The sequence below is a fragment of the Alligator mississippiensis genome, chromosome 5, assembly GCF_030867095.1.
Source record: "Alligator mississippiensis isolate rAllMis1 chromosome 5, rAllMis1, whole genome shotgun sequence".
NCBI classification, from domain to species: Eukaryota; Metazoa; Chordata; order Crocodylia; family Alligatoridae; genus Alligator; species Alligator mississippiensis.
The window spans coordinates 191,010,714-191,036,321 of NC_081828.1; the positions used below are offsets into that span (position 1 = coordinate 191,010,714).

The 25,608-nt window shown below is 44.7% G+C and overlaps 2 long non-coding RNA genes across 5 annotated transcripts in view; one reads left to right on the plus strand and one right to left on the minus strand.

The window, feature by feature from the left end:
* Positions 1–25,608, plus strand: part of LOC132250947 (uncharacterized) — a 227,778-nt gene that overhangs the window by 192,152 nt on the left and 10,018 nt on the right. The window contains exon 6 of the long non-coding RNA XR_009462694.1: positions 19,702–19,947. This is a non-coding gene — a long non-coding RNA (uncharacterized LOC132250947). The remainder of the gene's footprint in view (positions 1–19,701; positions 19,948–25,608) is intronic.
* The window catches only part of LOC109285871 (uncharacterized), a 310,547-nt gene that overhangs the window by 104,829 nt on the left and 180,110 nt on the right, over positions 1–25,608 (minus strand). For all 4 annotated transcript variants that reach the window (XR_002093776.2, XR_009462693.1, XR_009462692.1 and 1 more), the window contains exon 3: positions 9,902–10,010. This is a non-coding gene — a long non-coding RNA (uncharacterized LOC109285871). The remainder of the gene's footprint in view (positions 1–9,901; positions 10,011–25,608) is intronic.

The window sequence follows — 25,608 nt, forward strand, 5'->3', positions numbered from 1 at the left end:
AGGCAAGAAAGCAATACTTAGGTGATGTGCAAAATTTTCAGAAAGACCCAAGTCCTCATCTAGTAAGCAGAAGTTGGGGTCAGATGTCAAAAGGTATTTAGGTGGCTACAGCCCTTTGATAAATTCCTTTCAGGGCCCGGCCTATTAAGAACAAGTCTCAAATAGGTCAGGGGGAGTGAGATGCCTAATTTCCTTTATGGAGCAGGGCCTAGGTTCCTCAGTCACTTTTGGAAATGGGACTTAGATTCCCAAGGCACTTAGAGACTTCGGCAAATGGGATCCAATGGTAAAGTTCTACCCTGATGCTCTTTTTACTGCTAGTCCAGTTACATTTCAGATGGCCTCTAATCCCAGCCCCTCCCTTTGTTTTTCTTCACTGCACTGATAGGCAGCATTAGACAAAAATTAAATGGCTTCCGTCAAGCAGATTATCCAAGCCGAAATATGAATCCAGCTCATTTTGTTTGTGTGTCTTTCAGTGCAAGAGAAAAAGAGTGGTTTGGGATTTTGCCAAGGAAATAGGTTTTTCAGAAATTGCCAATTTTTTCTAAACCAAAACATTTCATGGAAACATCTTTGTCTCAGTGAACTTTTGTTGAAACACAGCCAGGTCTGGTTTCCTGCCAAGGAGTCTGGAAGACCTGGGAAGCTGGAAGCCCAAGCTCAACGCTTCTAGGCTCTCTCCTCTGTGTCACAGGGCCCTGGCTTGAGCTAGGAATGTGAGGGCTTGGAGCCTCTCTGCTTAGGGGCATAGTAATGGCAGGTTTCCCAGGCCCCCTAGTGTACATCCTAAATTTCTCATTTTCATTCTTAATTTCAAGTTATGACCATCTGGAATTAGGAACCCTCATACCATTTGGTGTGGGGTTACATCCACAACCAAGTGGGCCAGGTTACATGCAGCCAAATCTCAAGAATATAGTTCATGAGAGACTGGCACCATTGAGTGCAAACTTAAACTCTAGCCATGATTCAGCCTTGCACCTAAACCAAAGTATTCAAGCTTTCCAATCCTGACAGATTCTTCCATGCCTCATATGTAGGAGGAATGAGTGAGTTGGAGTAACTAAACACCTTCACCAAAGCCCAAATGAAACTTTCCTGTGGTTCTGAAATACCTGCTTCACTTTTTCATCTTTGTGGAAGAATATGGTTGCATTATTGTACTTTTCATCATGTCCAGGTTTGGACTGTAAGTAAAATCCTACAATACCATTCTCTTGCAATATTTCTCTCTTGGGGGCTTGTCTACATGAGACACCTTAATGTGCAGTGGACTGTTCTACAGCGCATTAGTGTGTTAAGGCAAAAACCATGCTAATGAGCTAATGTGAAGTAGAATTAGTCTACTGCACATTAAGTGTCACAAAAAAGTTTCCCTTTGCTATTGTGCACAACTACTGTACCTTTATCTAGTACCTCATATTAGAAGTACTAAACTTAATGCACAATAGCAAAGGTGTATTAATGAGCATGTAGATGCACCCAGGGAGAATAGCTGAATGGAAAAAGTAAAAGAGCACCTTTACATTGATACACCTTTACATTCCTGACACCAAGTTCATCCATCTAGAACTAACTGAAAATGAAAAATTATTTTTACAAGAAAATTGTTGGATTTTTTTCTTCACTTTTTTGTAGCATTTCCAATGCTTATGCATACCATATACTGGTTAAAAAAAGAAAATTAACCTAAATGAATTTTTTTTCTAAGTTTGCCTCTTCAGTGATCGTTCTGCTATCCAGTAGGAGAACAGGATTGGCTGTTAGAGCTTTATTCCACTCTCTTTATTCCCTTTCAGTACAAATTTTAAGGAGAGGGGGAGACTTCCATTTCTCCTTAAAAATCATTTCCCTCTTATCTTCCTTTTTTCATAGACAAAATGTTCAGGATCCTTCTGAACTATTCAGGATTCCCCATAAGCTCTGCACTAGACGCTGGAATATTTCATGGCTCCACTGTCATTTCTTATGTTTCTGTTACTTGGCACAGAAGAGGCATTAGGCCACAACCTATCAGTTTCCTTAGGCTGAAAGACCACACCTGGTAACAGTGGACACTGCAGGTCCAACAGTTTGACTTCAGGAAGAACAAAATTAGAAACAGCAGAAGCAGATGCCAAACAGTAGCTGCATCTGGATTTTTAGGTGATCAACTCCACATGTATTTCCCTGTTACTGCACAGTATCCTAAGCAAGCATTTTAGCCTTTCCTTGCAGCCAATGAATTCTATGCATATAAACCCTACCTTGAGGATCCTGGATGAAAAATAGGCTAAGGTTCTGACCTGTATGAAGTCAGTGGTCCAATTTCTGCCACTGCTTACTAGATGCAGTTTCACATTTAATGGTGCAAGTGGGAATGATCTAAAATAAAGCATGTGTCCTGCAAGCCAGGTCATACAGACAAGGCATAACTCAAGACAGTGTGCCTGAATCCAGAGGAAAATAAGAGCCTTGCTATATAACATACATTGAAATCAGGGGGTCTTTGATCTCCTCCAGCTTCAGTAGTTACTAGATACTGTATTGGATTTGACAGATGCAAGCATGCTCTTGGTTTGGCATTTCGTGCTTTTCAAGTACAGTAATTTTTCTTTTTCCTTTCTACTTCTGCTCATAGTAGAGACATTACGTGCTTACTGCTGCCAGTCCTTTCTGAACGTCAAACGTGCCATTTCAAGCAAGTGCTTTTGTTCATGAGGAATTGTACCCTTGTACTAGTAGGACATTCCATTAAAGCATTGGACTGCTCATCAGAGTAAATTTGTTCATGAGTGTGAGATTCTGTAAGATCTGTGTGCACATGCAAAATGCTGTCCAAAACAGCCATTACAATATTTGACCAAACACTGATGTTTACATTTTTTAATCATGACTTTAGTGCCTCAAAATAAAATTTAATATAAAACCAAAGAGATAAAAAAAAATACAGGTAAATTTTCAAGAGAGTAGAGTTTCCAGCCTCTCTTATTTAGCCACCTAACTGATGAGGCTAAATTGAAAAAGTCTTTGTTCCTAGAAGGCCCCATTGCTCTTAATTTTGAAAATTCAGCTTTTTCCACATAAATAGCTAGGTTAGTAAATGCTGAAAACTTGACAGTCTCATCCTAAATAATTAATGCCGATATCCAGGATGTCACTGAAGAGTTGTGGTAGCTGTGAGTATTGTGTTTTTCTTGCCCATATGTAAGAACAGGTTGGCGTTCTCAAATCTTCTAACAGGAACCAGGAAAAGAAACCTGGGGAACCTGCTTAGATGCCTGTCAGTTCACTAACCTCAGCAGCTGTCTGCTGAAGCCAAGAATATGGTTTCTGTGGGAGGCCTAGATTGAGCTGGGGCTCTTAGCCTCATGCTCCTCACTCCATGGTAGGGAACCTGCAAGCAGGGCTCTGAAGTCTCCAGACAGACTGAGAAGCCCCCACCTTTTTATTTCAAAAAGTCAAAACACTATTATTTTGATTTTTTTTCTAAATAAAAATCTGAATTCCTGGTATTGAGTCCTGATACAGTCTGAGGGACCATGGGAGGTTTCAGAGCCCTGTCCCAACAAAATCAGGTGTTCTAAAGAACTGGTTATAAGAAGACACTAAGAAAACTCTTAACCTGAAAATCTAGTAAGTTAATATAGAATCCTGCAATACCAGTGAGTCATAATGGAAGTCTTATAATAACGTAAAGCCAATGAAATGTTCTTAAATCTGAAAAAGAGATTTAAAAAAAATAGCACAATTAAAACCTAAAATGGTGCAAATGCTTAAAATTCCAAATAATAAAAGGCTTAAGAACTTGCAAAAATTACAAATGCTAAAATGGTTAGAATCCTGAAATAACTCAAATGATAACATGATTAAGAAACCTAAAAATGCTAAAATGGTTATTAGCCTGAAAGAATGTTACATCTTCACCACGAGCCGCGATCCCTCACACTCAACCCGAGTAAGAATTCAGTGAAAGAGGACTACTGATCAAGAATAGCGTTCTTTTCTATTACCCTACCAATAATATGAAGCCGTTTTACCCCAAATATGTTAGATGTATCTGCTAAAAATACTTAATTTTGCTGTTCTGTGGTTAAACTAGTTCTTACTAATTTAGAGCTTAAAATATCCAGCTACTTCTGTCCTACTGCAGCAGCTGTCACCTTTAGCCTAGTTCTAATATTCTGTCACATATAATATTACTTGCTTGTTACTAGTTTCTTAAATCCTATTTCTTTAAACTGGTCTGCTGTACATGATTCTGGCTAAGTTGGCCCAGCTTATCTAGTTCCAGAAACATCCCAGGGCTTATTATGGTCTATACTGTTCTGCAGGAAATTTCAAGGTTTTATTGGCATGGGACAAGAGTTTGTTTTCTTTTTAAATGTCCCACAGAATTGGGTCAGATTGCCCTGTTAAAAAGCCCTAATCTGCCTTAAAGTATTCTGCTGTCATAGTTTCATAGCTGGTAGGGTCGGAAGGAACCTGAGCAGATCATCAAGTCTGACTCGTCATCATAGTCATTTAAGTCTGAGTTCTCTCTTTCTATCAATGAAAGAGCTATTAGTAGGGTATTTACTCTCACAGGCCCGTGTCAAACAAGCTATGATAGAGTTGGAGCTGCCCTAGAAATTTGGGAACCCTCTAAGCATGTCTAGATGAGCAAAGATGTGTAGTAGGGTTGTGCAAATCTTCGGTCCCTGGTTTGAATCAGTGGAGATTCGGCTCGATTCAGTGGCCGAAACTGAATAGAATCTGAGGACCCTTTAATCTCTCTGAATCAAGTCGGAACCCTCCAAATTGATTCGTAGAGATTCAGAGATTCGGACATAGACATAGCTTTAAATGTTTTTTCTACATACCTCTAGATACCAGGCACCTCGTGAATGCTGCAATGCTGGGGTGCATGCAGCGTCCCACAGAAGCGCGGCGGGGCTTCCCAGTGCACTTGGCAGCAGACCCAGAAGTGGACCAGAAGCACTTCCAGGTCCACTGGGGAGCGCTCAGGGGGGCCTCCCCACCCCCAGCTCAGCGACTGGTGCCTCCAGGGGGACCCTGGGTCTGGGAGAGCACCCAGAGTCCCCCTGTGACTGATCGCTGAGTTGGGGGTAGGCAGGGGGCCCCCCCGCATGCTCCCTGGTGGACCTGGAAGTGGACTGGAAGTACTTCGCCACTGAGCATGTGGAGGGCCCCCCCCATGCTCCTGTGGGGCGCTCAATCTGCCCCAGCATCGCAGCATTCACAAGGTGCGTTGGTACCTTGAGGTATGTAGAAAAACATTTAAAGCTGTGTCTGTGTTCAAATCGCTGATTCTTCGAATCAGTATCAAATCTTTCGATGCAGATTCGGCCAAATCGAATCAGGGACAGTGATCCAAATCAATGAATCGAATCACTGTCTCCGATTCAGCCCAAATCCGAATCAAATAGGGCCCGCTTTGCACACCTGAATGTGCAGTATGTGGCACCACATACCCATCTGCAGCACCGCACATGTTCCACATGCAGGCCAGTGTGGGTTTTTTTGACAGCAAGATCTCCTGGTGTCACTGGGAGATCCCATTGTCAAAAAAAGCCATGCCTTAAAAAAGCAGGGCAGTGCACATGGTGGCAGTGTAAGTTGCCGGTAACTGAAGCATGGCTGGCGGGAGCCATTGGAAAGAGTCCAGGACAGAACAGTAAAAATGACAAGAGGCATAGAAAATATGACATAAAAGTAAAGGTTGAAAGAACTGGAATTAGTCTGGAGAAGAAAAAAAGGATGGGGGATCTGATAAATCTTCAAAATACAAAATGTGTTCTTATAAAAAAGATGGCAACCAACTGTTCTGTGTTCCAACAGGAAGCTGGACAAGAAGTGATGGGCTTAAATAGCAATGAGGGAGATTTGGGTTAGATATTAGGGGAAACTTTCTAATGATAAAGTTGGATAGGCATTGGGACAGAGAGAGAGGCTGAGGAGTTCTCATCATTGGAAGTGTTAGATATAGGTAAGGTGAACGTTTATTCGGGATGGTGTAAATAGGGAAGCTTCTGCCTGGAGCAGGTAGTTGGACTAGGTGACCTCTTGAGGTCCCTTCCAGCCATATTTTTTCTCCAATTCTGTGTTTACTGTATGAATATACTGATTGGTTGTAGTAGGGACTATAAAGAGGAACAAATAGGAAAGAAATTAATGGCTCAAGATAAGTCACTTCTCTGTAAACAATGGAGGATTGTTAAGAGACAATGCCAGAGAAAAGGTTTGTGCCTACTGAAAATCCAACGAATTTGTTTACAAAGGAGAAGAGAAGGGCAGCTGCTAAGGGGAGCAAAGGACCCATGGAGGGGTATCTGAGGATCTTAGGTTTAAGTTCTTTTCCCTAATGCTTTACTCCTTCAGCAAAGCAAGCAATATTTGTTTTAAATGTGCATTCAGTGACTGTATGCACCATCACAGACTCCCAAAGGGAAAAAATAAAAGAAGCAGAACTCAACTGGAAGTGTCCGATAAGTATGCTTGACACATAGGGTACTATAGCTCAGGACCTAGACTAGCAGCAGGAAAATTATGGAATCCCACCCTAGAAGTGGTAACAAGAGGCTTGGCTGCAGTGTAGATGCACACAGAGAAACTAGGAAGGGGACTGAGGTATAGCTAGTCCCATAACCATGGCACAAGCATGGCATTTAGGTCTAAAATCGTTCAGGTGAGCAAGGCCTACCCATCTTTTCATTCAGACATCTGAAGAGTCTTGTAGGTGAAGAATGGTTAGGAAAGGCTTCCCAGTTGGATTGCAGTGTGGGAGGATTTTGCCAGAGTTAGAGTTGTTGGTGATACGACTTTGTTTAAAATAATGTCTGAGGTGCCCAGAGTAGTTGACAGGCCCCTTTTTATGTCATTATGAATCATAAGACATTATACCAAATATATAACAAGCCTGGAGAAAGGGAGTATCCCTGAAAATTAGCACCGCCTGGTTAAAACATAGCATGCCACAGCAGATTTCTAACCAATATACTTCAGTGAAGAAAATTATCATTATATAGGCTTGATTCTATCATGGCTAAGGCTTTGGAGACTGCCTCTGACGCTGAGTCTTGCTGAAAACTCTTATGTTATCTGCAACCAGTCTGCCCATCATGGAGCCCATTTGGCTTTAACTCAAATATTATTCAAATATAGCTGTTTATTGTCTAGCATGCAGCATGAGCTCATAAATTCACCAACATGATGCTCTGATATTGGGGCAGGGACTGTCCTTTGGTTCTGTGTTTGACTGTTCTTTGGTTCTGTGTCTGGCACAATAAAATCATGATACACAGCCAGCGCTTTTACATGCTATAGTAATAATACTATATTTACTTGAATACATGCTATGTTTTTTTCTCTAGTCAGCATGGGGGAAAAAGCCCTTCATCTTACATTTACATACAAGGAAACCTCATTAAATACATTGGCTATCATTAAACTGCTGCCAAAAGTAGCATGTACTCAGTAATGGAAACCAACTATGACATCGATTAAATGTAACCAACACTGATCATGACTATAAAACACATGGCTTATATTGGGCAAACATGCTTTTTTCTCTTTAATTTTGTGTTTTAGGCCAAATTAGTCAAATCAGTTCTGAATTCTACCAACTGAGCAGAGCTCAGTCATTCAAGTCTGTAGGGTACGACCACCAGCAAGTATCCTCCCTTCCAGACTCTTCAGCCTGGGGCTTCAGATACTTCCAGATCCATGGCAGGCACCCTATGTACAGGCCTTAATCCCAGAGGCCTTGGAGTCCAGATGTCTCCAAGTCTTGCTTGTCCTTAAACAAAAGATCAAAGGAGCAATCAAGGGAGAAATCCCCCATCTCCCTAAAAATAAAATGTGGGACCTACCACAAGAATAAATTAATACAGCCCATTTGAATAAGATATATAGCAGTGGCCATTAGGTGCAGTCCCCCTTATCACCAACTCTTTTTCAAGTCATGTTGAGCCACTAAAATTTCAGATGTTTCAACTTCCTCTTTGCTCCCACAACAGACCTGTGCCTTTCTTTCCCATTTCTAATGATTCTTGTTTCTCCATCAGCCTTAAATGCCTGGCAAACATAACCAAATGGAGCGCCAAACAGTTCATCTGGAATCCCTCTCAAAGGAGCCTCCTTTTGTACATATACAAATGCCCTGCACACACTTTTCAGGCACTCGCACCTATGTGAACAGAAGAAGGCCTTCAATCTCCAGCTATGCACATACACAACCCTTTGAAGGCATGTGCACAAGCAAAGGTCTAGGCTGTGCCTGGTTGTTACATGGGAAGGCATAATAACCCCCTGTCCTGCTCCCATTACTGATATAAAGACCTCATGATTCAGGGAGTGTAATGACTGCTCCTTCCCTGGGTGTCCACTGGTTCCCAGAGAAGCAGGGAGATAAGAGCATAGGTCTTGTCCCCAATCTGTGCTAATCCACAGGGGTACTGGGTGTAGAAAAAGCCATGAAAAGATCCCTATCCAGGATGCTCAGTGAGGGAATCTGGCCACTGGCCTTTCCTAGGCATATGGAGGATCTGTACCTGCCTCCATGTAGGGGGCTCATGCCTGTATGTAGAATAACATTTGTGAAGTTTCAGATGGAAAATAGTATCCACTGGGTGGGAGTTCCTTTTTCTTCTTCACTCTCTATATGGGCGAAGTTACACATTACACTTAGACCATACTAAATCTGTGGAATGTTAAGCAGTGTTAAAGTTAGAACATGCTGTGAGCAGTTGCATATTTAGGATTAATACTGCTTCTTGCCTGTACAGCTCTGACTTGCTGCTAGAAAACTGGTGAGCAGGGGCATAGCTAGAACCAGGACACAGAAGGGTAGGAGCTGGGAGAAGTGCATCCTGGGATACTGGAAGACTGAAAATTGCTCATTTTAGCTCTGCAGAGCAGACTGAAGTTACTCTAATACAAATTAGGTAGCATGGCCCAGAGTTAATCCTTGCCTGAAGTGGCGCAAGTGAACTTTGAGAAATGCAGAGAGCACTTAGCGTAAGTTAAGGAGTTTTAGTGTGTGGATGCTCACATTTTAAATGCCCTTAGTATGGTCTAAGCATAATGTGTAACTTAACCCTATATGAAGAAATAAAAGCGTGTATTTTAGGGAGTAGTAGTATGTGAAAGCATTGAAGCCATGGATGTGCTTATTATAAATTAAATTAGATAGTTTTATACATGTCAGTAAGCCTGGTCACTAAGAATTGTTGCATAGTTGTGTGCTTATGAGGGAAGCCACATGAACTAAGGTCTGAGCAAAGGAGGCAGGAACTGCTGACTTCAGTCCTGTCTCTGACACTCTGGTGCTAGGCAAGTTACTTTATTTTGTGCCTCACTTTTCCCCATCTGTTAAACATGGATAGTACCCCACAGGAGGGTTGTGAGAACTACTTAGATACTGCTTGTTCGATGCTCTGAAGATCAAAAATGCTAAGTATTATTATGCACTTTGGAATTATTTTCAGGCCCTTTTAATGTCATATTACAAGTTTTCATTAGCTCACCTCTTTTCCAGTAGAGGTGGATTAGCTTGAGAGCCACCCCAGCTAATAAACTAGTTGTTTTTTTCCAATAGCTTGAAGCAGTTCCCAAACAACTCTGACTCACACAAGAAGCTGGGTTTTATGCAGATCTGTCTCTGACACCTGACCCTGAATGGAGAACGCCTTAGTATTTTCCCTTTTGAGGAGACAGGGCAGGGAGTGGTTGGAGACAGGATGAATCAGGTTTAACTGTCTCTAATGAATCTGGGATGCATCTCTCCCTTAATTTGTGTCCTGAAGCATCTCAGTTGCTCAAAGACTCACACACTAGGGTCCTTTTTTGATCAGGGACAGGAGACTGAGCTTGTTTTCAGGCTGACTACTTCAGTTCTGTTCTTTACATTGTTTATTACCTGTGCAGGTGTAAGAAGGCCAGTGTAGGACAGGCATCCAGTGAAAGTGGAATGTCTTGTTTGGTGCCAGTTTTTATTGCTCTCCATCTAGACATCAAGTGGCAGGTACCTGCAAGATAATGGGATTCAGAAGGATTAGGAGGATGCTTCTCTTCAACCTCACCTTTCATACGTAGTCAAGTTTTCTTAAAGAGAGAGTCTTTTGCAACATACTGAATTTCTCTTGTGCCATGTAATGCTAAGTCATAGCATGGCATATTACACACACTTGCTGTGGTGTGGCATAGTAAAATCCAGTATTATTTGTTAGGGCTGTATGTGAAAAATGAACTTTCCTCTTAGGCACCCAGAGCCCAGTTTTACTCAATGGTCTCTATATGCTGATCCAACAGCTATAAAGGCAGTGAATCAGTTCTCTGAGGAATGCTCCTCAAGTAGGGGATCTGTCAGTTGGTATAGACCTGGTATTGCCAGCTCTACACAACTCCATGTTACAACCCCTTAGCTATAGGATTTGCTGGAGAAGGGCATGGCTGGAACACACTGGGCATGTCTAAGCAAGATGTTTACTGTACAGCAGACTAATTTACTGTGCAATAAAATATCACCTTCTACATGTGTGACCCTATTAGCTTGCAGTAGACTAATAAATGCTGCCATGGGATAGTCCTGCTAACATAAGTGCTATTCTGCAGCAGCATTGTTTTGTGCACTGCAGCACGTGTGTAGATGGTGACCAGGCTGGCTAAGGCAGGAAGGTGCTTCAGCAGGGGGCTAGGCAACAGCCATGTGCTAAAGCACCCTCCTGCCTCAGCCCCTCCACCTCTCCCGGCTGCTCTGACTGGGCTCCAAGTGCTGTGCATTAAAAAACTGCAGGGCAATGTGCTCTGGAGTTTTTTTGCTCCTGGGTGCACATTAAAATGGTGTGCCCAGGTACAAAAAAACTCTGGAGCAATAAGCTTCTGAGTTTATTCATACACATTAATTTCAGGCATAGACATGCCCGCTCTATGCTTTGGCCATTCCCAACTACTGCAGTGGCCAACAGGGGCCTGGAGCAGTCCTTAAAATGCTCTGACCTATGAAGGAGGTGGGCAGGCCTGGAGTATCCAAGAATTTAGGGAAGCAAAAGGTGGCATATCATAGTGGTGCACACGCACCCCCCTGATTCATTCCTACATGGAGTGGAGAATCAGACTCCCTGAGGGAGATTAATTGTTGTTACGATCATTTGAGAAGCAAGATTTGTTGTCATGTATTTTCTTGGACAAACTATGTACTTGGGAGAGATATTAGAGAAGCTTTGAGGCTCAAAATATCCTTGCTGAAGTCTGGGAAGGAACCAGTTAGCTTTCCTGAAGTGCTGGTTACCTGTAGTACCTAGACACTCTCTATTGCTCACAGAATCATCCTCAGGCATTAGAACTCCTGTCTAATGTTCATATCTTCTAGCTTCCTCCTCAGGGATTGTTTTTCACGGTCAAGTTCTTCAGGATAAAGAGGGGAGTGCTTCACCTTATCTACTCAAAAGCTTGAGCTCCCTCGAGTGGAACAAATACATCACTGCACCTTAATAACTATGTGGCACCTCCCTCTTCTTTTTTTACTGTGTTTTTTATAGGTAAAGAAAAGTGGCAAAAATCTCCCAGCGTGTCCATGATGAGTCCTTCCACGGTTATGTATCCTCAGCAGTATATGGTAACATGATCTGTTTTGCAATGCACAGCCACTGTCAACTTAACTATTTAGATTTGAAAATGAGACCTAGGGAGAAAGAGGAGCACACCGGGAAATTACATAACTACATTTAGTACTTACAGACTAGCTGTTTCCTTATTTGAAGCCAGACACTTCTATGTCTTTTTAAAGATCCAGTCATTACTTACCAGCAGCATAGACTGGCATTCTGGGAAAAAGACTGTCTCCGTACACAAGTATCACCCCAATTTACCTGCCTACACTGTGTCTTAAGAGTGAAATTCACCCTTGTATTGAGAGCCTGGCTGGATTTACCAAGTACCGATTATCCTTAATGAGGAACTTCAGTGGGGAAATAGGCTTTTACTCAGGGCTTTGGACTCATATGAAGTTTGTTTTCAAAGATTATATTTAGATACATTAGAGAACATGTATTTCTCCTTGCTTTTCCATAAAGTCTTGGCTTTTGTAGGAAAAGCTGTGATTTTAACACTATTAGTTAATACATCTTTATTAATGTGTTTTCAATTCTTAGTGTAGAAAAAAGGCAAGTTGTTATTTTAACACACATTTGATGGTTAAATTTAATACTACGTTCTCTCCCAGGGTTTACCTTAGCTAGCATAAATCTTATCTAGCATAAATATAGCCCAACTGGTTTGGCAAACATTTGTCTATTTAGATTTATACAAAACAGTAAGAAGTTGTTACTGAGGAATCCAGGCACCATCCCTAGATGTTAAAAATACAGGACAACTATACAAGCCGCTATCAATGTGGGAACTTTTCTGGAAACAAAGACGGGAGGGGTGAAATACTCCATCATATTTTAAAACTCAGAGCTCCATTCTCTTCCCAAAAGCCTGGGAAAAGAGAGGATTTACAGTGTGCCCTGAAGGTCAATGGGCCTATTCCAAACCGTGGAGGGGATGGGGATTTCAAATCTGAAGGCCCCTCCTGTGAAATGCCCTGCCAGCAACTCGCTGTCTGAAAACGAGGGGTGGAGCTGAAGTGCTGCTGCTGGTCGTGCCCATGGTAGGATTGCACAGAGAGAAAAACAGGCCTTCAAATGTGTGGGTCTTGGGCCCTTCTCAGTCAGAAACAACATCATCGACTACAGGCAGTGCAGAACATGGGGTGCTGCCAAGTGCTGTGCCCTGGCTGTATTGCCCACCTCAGGTGAGGTGCAACCCAGCCTTCCACCTGTCTGATCTACTAGGGAAAAAGTCCTGGGTGGAACAAAGTCACATTTGAATGCAGTGGTGGCAGCCTGCTGGCCAGCTGATGATGAAAGCATTGCCCTGGTCATTGCAGCAATATAAGTATCTGACAGGAGCAGTATTCCCACACTGAAAGAACAAATAACAGATTATGGGCTCATGCCCTTGAACAAAAGGGCAGATATAATCTGTATTACATCTGCCATTAATCTAATCTGTTACTGTGGGTACTTTATTGTGGTCCCACATTTCGGAGGACTTCTGGTCTCTGTCCTTTGATTCACCTCACTTAAAGTGAATGTAAACTGTTAGGCATATCCATGCAAGCAAAAGCAATGCATGCTGTAGTCAGCAACCAGGTACAGAAATTTTGGTTGTAGACAGCAAACCTGTTTCTTTGTTTCAGCTCTGATTATATGGCCTAGAGTCCAAGCCACTGAAATGTCTTTGAAAGAATTCACAGAAGAATTGTCATAATTGAATTTAAGTAGTGCTCATATTAACGTAAATATGACGCATTAGCCTAATAATTAAAGATGTCAGGTATGGGTTATATTCAAAGATTAAATTTAGATTCGTGCTTGAACTTGTCAACTTGCCTGGAAGCATGTATGGCTGGACTCAAAAGGCAAACTGCTGTGGGAATGCTGGAAATAAGACAGAAAGTAGAAAGGACTACTTTGTTCAGGTTATACTTTCTCATAATATGTTCAATATTATCTTCATGGTACTTAGCTTTATGAAGCTCCTTGTTAATCCCTTTTAAGGTGTGGGAAATCTCATATGTGGATGGTTTCAGCCAGGAAAAATATGTTTTATTCTTATGTTCTAGCCCTATGTGGCTAATCAAGTCAGGCAAAACTATCCTATCGATCTTGGATAGCTGAGCTTAAGGGAAAGCATTCTGCTTTTACTTCAAATGCAGACCGCATATAGAAGGAAGTTTTAGGAAGCACAATTTAAAGAATAAAGTTCATATAAAGTTCATATTGACCTACCAGCTGAGTATTTGGTCCTAACTAAGGCTCAAGGCATAGTTAGACTCTGACCAGGCTATTCTTAGCTCCCTGACCTCCCCACCCCACAACTGAGCAACACCCCCACCCTGGACCCACTAGCCCTCTGCAAACCTGCCATCCCCCTTCCCCCCTCCCCCAATCCTGATAACTCTCCTGCCACTCCGAGTTAACCTACCTTGGGCTGCCTGTGCTGCTCCTGGCAGCAGTGAAAATCTGTCTGTGCCACTCCTGGTCCAGGTTTAGGTGACATAAAACAAGCCACTTAAATCTAGACCAGGTGCAGTGAACACTTCACCCACTGTGTGGCCAAAGAGCAGGTTTGGCTAGTCCTGGGTAGTCTGCTGAAATGGATACATGGCATACACACAATTGTGTACTTACTACATAGTTTTCACAGGGGGCTTTTCCCCAAAGCAGAAGAACTTGCACTGGGATAGGGCTGTATATTGTATGTCCACTCCAGTATAAAAAATAGGTATAAAGGGAGATCGCACATGTGTAAATGGTATTGTATCTGCACCCCTTGATATGCATTTTCTTTTGAGGTGAAATTGCTGTATCAGTATAGGGTTACTTTGGAGTGTTAGGTTACTTGCCCTCCCTGGCTGCCTGTACACATGGCCTGATGCATTCCAATCAGACTGCGTTTGAGCAGCCTCGGCACACCGAGCAGAAATGGGAACATGGAACAGATTAATCGAGTCAGCTCCAGGTTTTAATTAGAGCACTGCAGTGTCGCCGTAGCATCACATGTATTAAGCCCCTGTGCACTGAAAAATGGCCATGGGGCGCTTTAACTAAATCTTGTCAATTTAAACATGCAGGGGCTTAATACACATGATGCTGTGGCGTTTTGAGTGGCTGTCTGGAAACCACTCTAATTAAAATGCCTCCCTGCCCCGCCTCCAAGCACGTTTAAACCGGGGCCACAAATAAGCCTTTGTTTTGAATCAAGAAGCCACCCATGAGTATTTACATAGATTTTACTTATGCAGAAAAAAGATCATATTTTGGACTAACACAGGGGTTGGCAATGTTTTAGGGCAGAGTGTAAGATGACTTTTTGGCACCGCCGCCAGTCCTTGCAGTCCATGTCTACTCCACATACAGGAAACGTTATTCTTGTGATGTGAGACTGGAGCCCTGAGAAAGTTCAGCATGGAGTAGGAATGGCTATATTTAATGGACTTTTTCAGTTTACTACCTGCTTTGGAGGAACAGTGTATGGAAGAGAGAAAAATGAGAGGTTTTTATGAAGACAAATTCAACAAACAAATTGTTTAATTTTTCCCTTGAGAAATTTTCATCTGGGAAAACCAAGCTGGGAGTGAGGGAAGGCCGTGGTCTCTAGTTCTCTAGTTATGGTGGGCTGGGTAGATTTTTCTAATTGCATCTAAGCATTATACTACAAGGTTCTTGTTTTAAAGGCACCTAAGATAGATGTGCCTTGGTTTTCCATCTGGAAAGCAAACCCCCACATTGCTCTTTCTCCACCTCTGTTCAGAAGCATCTTTATTTCTCAGCTCTCTTCATAGATTTCATAGACATTAGGTCTCGAAGGGACCTCGCAAGATCATTGGGTCCAGCCCCCTGCCCAAGGGGCAGGAAGTCTGCTGGGGTCAAATGATCCCAGCAAGATAGGCATCCAAGTGTACCTTGAAAGTGTCTAGAGTAGGTGCTTGCACCACAGACAGTAAGGAATTTTGTTCTTATATCCAGTCTGAAATGGTCTTTCCAGAGTTTGTGACTGTTAGACCTTATCTTCCCTTGGGTGCCCTGGTGAACAGATGTTCTCCCAGCTCCTCATGCACACTCCTTATATACTTATAGGCAGCCACCAAATCCACCCTGAGCCTTCACTTCTCCAGGGTAAAGAGTCCCATGCCTCTCAGCCTCTCCTCATAAAGCCTGTTCTCTTGTCCTTTAATCATGCATGTGGATCTCCTCTGGACTCTCTCAAGCTTCTCTTCTCCACATCCTTTCTAAAGTGCAGAGCCCAGTACAGGACACAGTACTCCAGCTGCGGCCTCACCAGGGCTGAGTAAACTGGAAGGACGACTTCCTGGATCTTGCTCGAGATGCATTGGTAGATGCAAGCCAGGGTTTTGTTTGCTTCACCGGCTGCAGTATCGCATTGGAAGCTCATTTTCATTTTGTGGTTAATCATGACCCCTAAGTCTCTTTTGGTCATGGTGCTAATGAGTACAGTACTGCTGAGCCTGTAAGTATGATATGGGTTTTTCCTCCTGAGGTGGAGTACCTTGCATTTCTCCATGTTGAATACCATCAGGTTTTGATCTGCCCACCTTGCGAGCCTGTCCAGGTCAGCCTGAATCGCCAGTCTATCCTCTAGTGTGACCACACTTTCCCATAATTTGGTGTCATCAGTGAATTTAGCCAATCCGCTTCTGATACCTGAAGCCAGATAATTTATAAATATGTTAAAGAGTACTGGTCCAAGCATGGAGCCCTGGGAGATGCCACTGGTCACCATGTGCCATGGTGACATGGTTCCATTGACTATCAGTCTCTGGGTCTGACCACAGAGCCAGTTCCCCAGCCATCGGACCATGAGGTAGTCAAGGCTGCAGTTCCCCAGTTTTACCATGAGGACTTCATGGGAGAACAAGTCAAAGGCATTTTTGAAGTCCATATAAATTATATCAACCTCTTTACCCTTGTCCAGATGATGTGTCACCTGGCCATAAAAGGAAACAAAGTTGGTCAGGCAGGACCTACCTGCAACAAAGCCATGTTGGCGCTCTCTCAGAATGTTGCATTCTTTGATGATTTTTTCCAGTATCTTACCAGAGATTGAGATCAAACTGATTGACTTGTAGTTCCCTGCATCTTCCTTCCTCCCTTTCTTGAAGACAAGCACCACATTGGCCTTCTCACTTCTTTTGTTGATCATTCTTCCCATGGACTTTATGTTACTTTTATCTTACTCTAGTGGTGCTGGATGCTATTGAAGCTGTTTGGATCCTGGTGGGCACTGCAGGGCACAACACTGGATTTCCAAAGGATGCAAGACTGTCCCCAGGATCTGGCCCTGAACACCAGATGAGTTAAATTTCCTGGACTGCCCATGGGTGTTTGTCTTGATCTGTGTATTAAGTGTCTTTTAGTAAATCTTAGAAAGGAACATTTCCTTGTAACTCCAAGTTTCTCATGCTAGTCAGGTTGCAAGTGCCTCTCATGAATGTGGATCATGGCACCAGCCCTTAATATGTGGAAACAATATGTAAATAACAATATGTAGCTATTTTTATATAAGTCCCTATAACCTCCAGAAAATGCTTTGAGGACAAGAACATCAGAGAAGGGTGTAGTGGCCTTTTGGATCAAATTCTGCTGTCAGATACTTACACACAATTCTCAATGGAAGCCAGTGGTGTACATATATGGGGTAGAATTTAGCCTCTAGAACAGTGGAGAAAACTTTGGACAATGTATTCTTTCAAAAACACAGCTTGACAGAAGTCGTCAAGATGTTTTGTTCTTTTTCAGTGGATTTGCTTCAGTCAAAGCACAGTGCCTAGATAACAGTGTGCACTGTGGGACTCTGGACTACCCACATAATGTTTACAAAGCACGCAGCTGAGAGGGGAACAGACTTGCTGGTGTCAAGATAAGAGAGCACATGCTTTGGTCAAAACAAATACAAATGCCAAAGAAGAGCCAGTACAAGCACAGTGGAGTTTTCACTGTGCCACTACAGGTAAACCCAAGACTGTAGTTTTGCTGCACAGGCTAAAGGCCTCTGGTACTGTGAAAGACAGCAATAACCTTGTAGTCTGAGCTATGTAAATGACCTTCTAGTCTCACTCCACCAGAGACAATGCTATCTTTTAATCTCTCAAAGAGAGGCATAAGTGACACTGGCCTAGATTTAAATCCCTTCCTAGAAAAATATATATTGAATTTACTATCAATAATTCTGCTATGGAGGACTGCTGAGCTAAAGGTGCCCAAGCCAGTGTTGAAGAAAGGGCTCGTGAAATACAGAGGAAGACATGTCTGTGTGGATAGAGGGCAAGGAGGGACTCAGGGGGCTGGGAGAAGCTGATCAGGGAGCCCAGATGGAGGACTATGAATAAGAGTCTGTGAGGAAACTGGGAAAGTTTTGGTGACTGGGCTTCTTTGCTTCCTGGGAAGACATAATGGTGCTGCTATTTGCTGAGATGTTTGGCTGCGTGTCTACAGTAGCTAATGAAAAGGCTTTGTACAAAGCTTCAGTGTAGGCTGAGCTGTAGAAAGGATGGCTTCCCACACAGCCAATTAAGTGTAATCTCAGTGGCCCAGTTGACTTTTTTGGGCCTAAGGTTCTTTAACCCACTCAGAGACATTTTAAGCCTAGGTGTTAAGCTCCATACGCCTGAATTTAACTTAGAGGTTGTTTTTCCTATGACACAGAATGCTGAGATCACTAAGCTCACATTTAGCCACTCTTATATTTAGCACTTCCTTTTTCAGTGTCAACACATCTTCAGTCTCCTTCAGCACAGTGTTTTCCATTATTTTGTATACGCTTGTAAATGAAATGGGAGTAAAGCAAAACAAGACGAGAGTCCAAGCCATAACCACAGCATTCTAGCTTTCTCAGGCTACAGCAAGACATGGAGTACATGACTGTGTATATGTTAATCTTTTTTATAAAGAAAAAAACAGGATCACTTAAGAGCGGCAGAACATCCTCTCTCATGGCACCCAGAATACATGATCCCCCAGATCTATGCTAAGAATTATTTAGCTACATGCCATACTTAATCTCATAAGGTACTTATACATGTGCTCTGGGGTGGTGGTGGGGGGGCCGTCAATTAAAGTGGCTCTCAGGAGATGCTCTAATTAAAACACCCACAGCATCTTGTGTATTCAGCGTCCCGCATTTCAAAACGTCCTTGCTTTGAGCTGGGAGGTTCCACACTAAGTAAAGACAGACAGACAAGTAGGGAGGGATCAGGAGAAAGGGAGCAAAAATACAAAACTTCTATACAAGTTAACTGTATTTGCTATAGGCAGCACAGCAGGAAGTGGCTCTCTAAGGGCCTGGAAAATTACAACATTACATATCGGAACGTGTTAGCTGGCCTGGTTGTAAACACGGTATAAAACTGAGTTTATCTTCCAGAACTCTTCAGTATTGGCTTAACTATACTCCTATTTGAGTCAATGGGCAGTGAAATTCCCACTGATTTCAGTGGAAACAGAGTTAGGCAAAGGCTGAAAATTTTGCAATATCCCATTCCTGTAATGTACTGAACATAATACCAGATGGTTGTTCTTGGTATGGAGGCCTTGATTTTTGCTATAAGAAAAGCTCACAGTTCTGGCATCAATATACAGCACTACAATAAACTTCTTCCCATCATTACAGCAGCTTGATTTCTTTTCCTTATTGTGGCTGATATTCTGGTCTAATGAGGACATTGACGCTGGTATGCACTTAAGAGAGGTCTTGGAGCAGGTATTTTTTGCTCAAATGGGTGCTACCAGATTATGACCCTTAGTGGTTTGCATTAGTTCCATTACCAATTAATGTAAAGACCTTTCTAGATAATGTTTTGTTACCATGCATTACTGCACAGGTCCTTTTTTGGCAGCTTTCCTGATAGCATAGACCGACAAATGCATAAATCATATACATTGTATAGTGTTTGTATGAGACCGACTAGACACTTTCTATGACAACCATGCAATGGCTACTAGGAATAGGACTCAAAAACTTTATAACATTTTTTCTCTCTCATTTACTGGAATCCATTAGCTTCTTAAGCATGGTAAAGTAAGAATTTCCACAACAGTTTTTTGAAGATGAGGATTACTGATAAATGTTGTAAACTCCTTATCTATTTTTCAGCCAGAGCTTAATGATACAGAACTTGAATTTTAATAAGAAGAAGCTTCTTCCTGAGTCATGAATTTCTTCCCCTGACTGGGCTGGAAATACTGTGCGGATACCTTCACCCTGTCAGCATTTCCACATCAAGTCTTGGAATCTGGAAAGTGATGCGAAGGAACGCAAAACAATGGTTTGAGATACCAAATATATGAGTCGAGTCTACAGAAGAGCGGCCTGTAGTTGGAATATAATCCATAGTTCCAGGTCAATTTGCCTTTCATTTGAACCAGTTCATCCGCCACAGACTAAAGTCTCTAAACAATTATTCACCGACTTAGACTTCTGCTCTTTTCTCTTACTGCTTTCAATCCTATACCATGTACTGTAACAGAGCTGCCAGCCTTCTTACCATCCATTTGGCCACTTTCTCCTCCTGCTCCTCCTCTCTTTTTGCCTTTTTCCACACTGCCTCCTATTTGTTGACTGTTCTGTCCATCATGGTCTAGCAAACTGCCAGCTTGTCCACTGCAGGAGTATTCTAGATATGTGCTTCTGTATTGCCCATAAGAAGTGGTCCAAGAGAGAAAATTAATCTGTAAAAAAACTCCAAGTTTTTTCTACCCTATGCATTTGCCTTCTCTGGGTTTATCACTGTGGGGCAAGATCCATGTGCATTTTGCATCTTGTACAGCATCACAGAGTAAATGATACATTAGGAATTGACAATAAGGTTCCTTAATTGGAATAAAAGGATATGACTCCTGTGATGAAACAAAACTATTGATAGTATCATTTGAGTCAGAAGAACCTGACCATGGGAAGTAAAGCAGCTACTGAAGGCATGTCTGATTTGGAGGAACCTTAATGCATTAGGCCCAGAGCACATCTCCTTACTTTACTAGGGAGGAAGAGACAATATAGCTGTCTCTGTCATTCATCCTATAGCTACCAGAGAGTTACCTCATGCACAGAAAATTCTCTAGTCAGCTTTTTGCACAGCTCAATATAAAGTGGCCTCTGTGGAACAGAGAAATTCTATTTCTTCTTTATACATGTAAGTGCTACATGTGCATCCAAATGTAGCTGCATAAGTGGCATTTGTGGGACACAGATTTTAGATTCTATTTCCACCTGTGCAGCTATGTGTGCCCTGCTCTACCATCATTGTGTATGCTCTGTGACACAACAGGATCACCTGGGTAGGTGAGTAGTAGGGCTGTGCGAAGCTTCAGTCGCCGATTTGATTCAGCAGAGATTTGGCCTGATTCAGTGGCTGAATCTCTGAATCCGAATTGAATCAGGAGACCTTTTAATCTTTCCGAATCTAGTTGGAACCCTCTGAATCAATTTGGAGAGATTCGGAAAGATTCGGCAATTTGGACATAGACACAGCTTTGAATGTTTTTTCTACATACCTCAAAGTACCAGGCAGCTCATGAAGCTGTGATGCTGGGGCAGATGGAGAGTCTGCAGCAGACCCAAAAGTGGACCAGAAGCAGACCCAGAAGTGGACCAGAAGGTGGACCTGGGGAGTGTACGGCCTCCCCCTCCCCCCCCCCCGCTCCTCCCAGCTTGGCAACTGGTGCCTCCTGGGTCTGGGGGGGGCACCTGGGGTCCCCCCGTGGCCGGTTCACTGCTGAGCATCTGGAGGCCCCACCTCTATGCTTGTGGGATGCTCCATCCACCGCAGTATCTCAGCATTCATGAGCCATGTCTGGGCACCTCAAGGTATGTAGAAAAATATTTAAAGCTGCATCTGTGGCCGAATCGCTGAGTCTCCAAATCGGCAATGAATCTTCAGATTCAGATTTTGCGGAATCAAATCGGGGGCAGTGATCCAAATCACCAAATTGAATCACTGTCCCTGATTCAGGCTGAATCCAAATCTGAATCAAATAGGGCCTATTTTGCACACCCCTAGTGAGTAGTTGCAGTTAAGTGCCTGAAAGTGTGGTCACAGAGTACACAGGTAGTGGTTGCATGGGGCTAGAAGAGAGTCATCCTACCTTTTAGCCTAGTGGTTAAGGCGCTTCCCCAGCATGAGGCTCAATTTCTAGACCCCTGCCTCACCTAAAGGGTGGTTAAACTTGATCTCCCATTCCCCAGAAAAGTTCTTTACCATAAAGCCATGGGCTAACACCACCCAGAGCACCCTCCAGATCTCCTCTTAAAGCTGGCTCAGTGGGCATCTAAGAGAGGAATATATGTAGGGCCATGAGGAAAGTAAATCAGAGGCAGTGTGTTCAGTGAACTAGACACTATCCTAAAAAGAAATGGCCCCGCATCTGTCCCTAGCAGGGTAGCAGCTATCCACTGTTTCCTGCCTACCTGTTTTATCTAATTAGTATTAAATGCAAAATACCCATCTCACTGAGTCACTGAGGTAGTTAGTGGACAGGGGAGTAAAGCAAAAGAAACGCTTTCAACTGATGCCTCAGATGCCTCCTGGGAGAGGGAAAGGAAGACAGTCTCTCAGATGCTGAGATGTTTACAAACATGTTGGGTTTGAAATCCAAAATAGCTACGGAAATTTTGATTTTAGCCTGTGCCTAAAAAAACTCCTGAAACTCTGTTCTTGTCCCAAATGAAAAGATGTCTGTTTCATAGGCCATGTGTAGATGAAACGAGAGGCATGTGTGCACAACACTTTAAAGTGGGCTAAATACTTTTGCAGCACTTTAATGTTGTCGGTGTTTGCAAGCCTTGGTGGAGTATTGCGCATTAATTCCAGCTGCTGTAGGAAATTTGGCTGTGTAATGTGTTTTAAATGAGTTGGGGTGCAGAAAACTAAAACTCCTTTGAGGAGTTTCAGTATGCTGCCCCTACAAACGCAGAGTGAAGCACCAGACACCATGCAGCTCCACAGCTCTGCAGGATGCCCTGCAGGCAGCCTGGCAGCAGCCTGGGAAAGCAGCTCCACCCAAGAAAAGTGGCAAGCCTGATCTTTTTTTTTTTATTCCCCCTGGAGCCTGCCTACCTGTCTGAGCTGCGCAGGGGCCCGGTGCTTCCCTCCACTGACCTTCAATTTAGGGCCCCTGTTTCATCTACACACGCCCATAAGCATTACCCAGGTAGAGTATGAGAGACTCTTCTGCAACAAAACTGATCTAGCCACCTGCACAAAAGAGGATATAAATTAATAGGAGCTTCACTGAGGAGTCTTGGTCTAAGGCTGATGAGGAAAAAAAACTATGGGGGAGACAAAAAGAGACTTGTCTTAGGCTCACAGCTCATCTGTGTACTATGTGGAGGTGCCTCACTGGTGTTATGGGGGTGGGTGGGAGTGGAGGGCCAGAGCTGACCTGAATGCTGGACAAGCAACAAATACCAATTCATTTGTTCATTTTTTTAACAAGCTCAAGCTATGTCAACAAACACTGAAAAGCACTATGAGACAGGTCTCCCTGGTGTGAATCAGCATGGCTAGGGACAGAAGTTATACATAAACCAGTTTAAGAGATCAGAAACTGGTTTAAACCTGTAACAGAATATAAGTTCAGTGCACCTAAACTAGTTTCAAAATGGCCAAAACTGGTCTAAGATAAACTCAGTTGAATATAGTATCAGACCTAACCGATTTGGGTCAAACCAGTTTATGCAACTTCTGTCCCAAACCTCTTCCTGATTTAAGTTAAATCAGAGTTCCCCAGCATCCTTTGCAGCCCTGTGCAGGGCTGTGAGCAAAGCTGGCCCCACCCCTCTGCTCTCTAGACCAAGCAGGGGTGGAGGCAGGGCCAGACTCATGGCCCCCTGAAGCAAACAGAGCAGGGAGGGGGTTTATTCCCCCTCCTCCTCTACCAGAATACGGCAGCTCCTGTCCACCATTCCCTGCTCTCCCCAGTCCAGTGGCAGGGGAGGGAGTATGGCCAGAGCCAGCTGGCATGGCCCCTGCCATCCACCTGCCTTGCCCGCAGCTGGGGTGCAGGGCTGAGCTCAGCTGGCCTACTGGTCCATCTGAGGGCAGAGGCAAAGGGGTCAGCCTGGGCTGGGCCACTGGGTCTGGGTCCTTCCCAGCAGGCTGCAGCTGGTGCTGGGGCCATAGGGGGCTGTGCAGCTCCTTGCACCTAAGCCGGATGGGACTGTCATAGAGCTTCAGCCAGCTGGGTAGGGCCCCACGGGGAGGCCCATGGGGGCAGGGCCCTTCCCAGCTGCATGACAGCCCGCTGCAGCTGCATGACAGCCCGGCCCAGCATCACAGGCCGGGGCTGGCTGGGGAGCGGGCTTCCCAGGCCAGCTTGGAGGTACCAACAGGCCCTGAGCCTGGCAGCCACTGCCACTGCCTCCCCTGCTCTGTGCAGCAGCTAGAGCTGCAGGTGCACAACCAGTGCATGCTGGCCAGGACCAGGGGGATCTGTTCTTCCCCCCTCACTTCCAGCTGTCATTGCTGCATTTGGGGGAGGGGGGGCAGGAAGCTTCAGCCCAATGGCCTCTGCCTAGTGTGTGGAGCTTCGGCTTCGGCTCCTGGACGCCTTGGAAAGTTGAAGGCAAAAGGCATTCAGGTGTAAGGCATCTCGGGGATACAGCCAGAGCTACACATATGGGGCAGAAACTGCCGGGCTGAAGCTCCCCCCGTATTCCCCTGCCACTTCCCGGAGCAGCACAGCAGTGGCAGGAATGGGAGGGGGATTAGCTGCTGGATGCAAGGGGAAGCTGGCTTGCCTTGGCAGGGCTGCTTTTCTCCCCTTACCTCCAGCTGTGACTCTTGCTGCTGTTGCACCATGCAGCACCATCTGGGCCAGAGGTAGCTTGCTTCAACCCAGCTACTTCAACCCAGCTCAGGTTGAAGCTGCTGGGCTGAAGGAAGCTCTCACCACCCCGAATGGTGCTACATGGTATGACAGGATCAGGAGCCACAGATTGAGGTGAGGGGAGAAAAACAGCCCTGCTGGGCCAAGCCAGCTTCCCCTTGTCTCCAGTAGCTACCCTGCTCCCATTCCTGATACTGCTGCACCGCTTTGGGAAGTGGGGGGGGGAGGGGCGTGGGGGCAGCTTCAGCTTGGAGCTCCGGCTGCAGACCCCAGGTGCCTTCACTTGGGTGCCTTCTGCCGCCCATGGCATCCAGGAGCTGGAGCTCCATGTGCTGGGCAGAAGCTGCAGGGCTGAAGCTTCCAACCCCCCACCCAGCGTGGCATGGTGCAGCCACGACAGCGGCACCTGAAGGTGAGGTGGGTAAAACACCCCTCCCAGCCCTGGACAGCCTGTAGCTGGTTGTGCACCTGTATCCCTTGGTGCTGCACAAGAGAGGGGGCATGGTGGCAGCTGCCGGGCTCAGGGCCCACCAGTGCCTCCAAACTGGTCAAGGAACCCCCCCTCCCCAGCCAGCCTCCACCTGTGTTGCCAGGCCAGGCTGTCACGCAGCCGCAGTGGGCTGGGAAGGGCCCTGCCCCCATGGGATGCCCCACAGGGCCCTACCCAGCTGGCTGGGGCTCCATGACAGCCCTGCGCAGCTTGGGTAAGGGGACCTGAGAGAAATTTGGCCGTGCAGCCCCTACTGTCCCAGCCTGGGTTGCCCCTCTGTCTCTGCCCTCAGCAACACCCACAGGCCAGCTGGGCTCAGCCCTGCAGCCCCAGCCCTGGGCAGATAGCAGGGCCATGCCAGCCAGCTCTGGCCAGGCCCCAGCTGCCCAAGCAAGAACAGGAGGGAAAGCTGGGAAGAGCCCAATTGAGGTCCCATGCCCAGAGACAGGGGAGTTTAATCCCCACCCCTGACCCTGCTTACCTGAGGCACTGCCCTGGCCAGTGTCTGGCCTTCACAACAAGTGTGGCAATGGCTGCTTCCCCCCCACTCCCCAGGCACAGCCTGGCTGGGGTCCCTACAGCCCACAGTGGGGGTTTAAACCCCTCCACATTCATTCTTAGCTCCTGTGGGGGCCTGGCTACCTGCCACCCCCCCACCCCCAGGGTGGCTTCTCTCCAGCCTTGTGA